Source organism: Sinocyclocheilus grahami, unplaced genomic scaffold, assembly GCF_001515645.1.
Source record: "Sinocyclocheilus grahami isolate Dianchi unplaced genomic scaffold, SAMN03320097.WGS_v1.1 scaffold11522.1, whole genome shotgun sequence".
NCBI classification, from domain to species: domain Eukaryota; kingdom Metazoa; phylum Chordata; class Actinopteri; order Cypriniformes; family Cyprinidae; genus Sinocyclocheilus; species Sinocyclocheilus grahami.
Genome location: NW_015513885.1, coordinates 4,013 through 5,947, shown reverse-complemented (window position 1 = coordinate 5,947; position 1,935 = coordinate 4,013). Strand labels below are relative to the sequence as shown.

Genomic DNA, 1,935 nt, shown 5'->3' with positions numbered 1-1,935 from the left:
TGTCTGGCAGACATGTCTGGCAGAATAAACTGGTAGCCAAGAATAATTATAGTAAGTACTGTTGGGATTATAGATTTCAGGCCTAGGGTGTATCCCCATAGTGACTCACGGTCAATAATTCTGAAGAAGCAGATGTTTTGAGATTGATAGCCTGACCGCAGCTCTGCACAGTCATTGAATGGTATTGCCATCTCAGTGTAGCGGCGGGTAAAGGTACTGGGATCCTGCAGAGGAACAAAGGTACTGAACTGCTGGGGTAAGTAGCTTGTCTCTCCTGCATCAAACTTGAAAGATGCCACTCCATACTTGTTCTTGAGGGTGCGAAGATTCAAGTCATACCAGTCCCGAGCTTCTGGATTTGTGAAATCCCAAATGCCAGCGATACCGTTCCACCAACGCACCAATGCTGGAAGCTGGCTACCAGGCACTCGTACAAACAGTCCTTGTTCTATTCCAACACCAAAACTGACAGAATTATAGTTGGCAAATGGATGAGTCAACAAGGTTACCTGGAATCCATCTTCTCTTAGTTTTTGAAACATGGCTGAGGCGTTGGGGAACTTGATGGGATCTAACTCAAACTCTCCATAGCCACTAGTATATCTGTCGTACAGCTTCCTGCAGTTGAAGCCATTTTTTGGATATCAGATGCATATTTCAATGTTTGTTCTTGGTTCACTTCTTCTAGAGCTCTTGTAGACCAGACTGGTTATCTGAAAACAGCTTCTGAAGGAACCTTATTGGGCTTCTTGAAATATCGACGTACCATGTACTTGTGTATAGCGGTGATGTCTAGCCCCACACATACACGATAACTCAGAGTCACATGATGGGGATTATCAGGGTCTGGACTATAAGTGCTGTCATTATATCGAGCTTGGAACCACAGAGTTTTGTTTGTTTCATCCCAGCCGAGGTGAAAAGGAACAGAATCATTCATTTTTATGGCCGTAGCATTGGAAGAAAGCCAGTAGCGCTCCAAGATGCCACCAAATGCCTGATGATTTGAATGAATATCACCTGTAATGAAAGGTTTGGGAGCCTGATGTCCTTTTAATACTATTGGCCAATGCTGCAACCAAGTCTCCGCACCACCATACCAGTGTGATCCACTGCAGGACATGGCATGCTCCACCAACCGATGCTCCTCCAGCTCGTCCCAGCACACACGATAGCACTCGACTGTGTCTTTAGGCTTTACAGTTTCTATGAAGAAATGTATATTTCCAGCCATGGATTTGTCACATCGGAGAATCTGTCCCTCTTTTGAACATGAGTCCAGATCAAGGGTACCAGACCTAAAATGCACAATTAAAAACAATGTGACTTCTAATAATAATTATATAAATACAAGTGTAAATATGATATTTAAACAAAATACAAATGTATTTAAACAAAATACCTCAATTTCATTTTGAAAATGACAACCCCAGTTTGGCTTCGGATGACAAAACCGCCTTTGTTAAGATCTAAGCGTTCAGTTGTCAAAAGGTTGACCTTGTGGAGAGAAGAGGAGTAGTAGGACCATGCTACGATCGCAGCAAGAGCTAGTAAAACTCTGAGCACGCTTGCTATTATCACGGGACGGCTTGGTCTATCAACTCTCTTCCTCTTAGGTGGTGAATAACGGCTCATGGCACCAATGCCAACATCTCCAACAGTTGCTGATACAATCTGGTACACCTTCACAACACTCTTTTGCACACAGCCTTCTGCAAAATGTTTCTAACTTATGAGCAGAAAGCAGACTGTTTTAGGTGTACTGCACATGGGCTGCACATGGTGGAAGTAGCAGCTGGCCAGGACGACTTGACAATTTTGCCATGCCTAGATATATTGAGACAATTTAAAATGAATAATATGTAAAAATATGCAATACTTTTTTCATGCAAACAAAATGTTTGGATGTGATATAATATGACTCCCAAGATAAAA

General features: G+C 42.4%; 1 pseudogene; it reads right to left on the bottom strand.

The window, feature by feature from the left end:
• Positions 1 to 12: 12 nt before the first annotated feature.
• LOC107578692 (uncharacterized family 31 glucosidase KIAA1161-like) lies at positions 13 to 1,770 on the bottom strand (annotated as a pseudogene).
• Between the last annotated feature and the right edge of the window lie 165 nt (positions 1,771 to 1,935).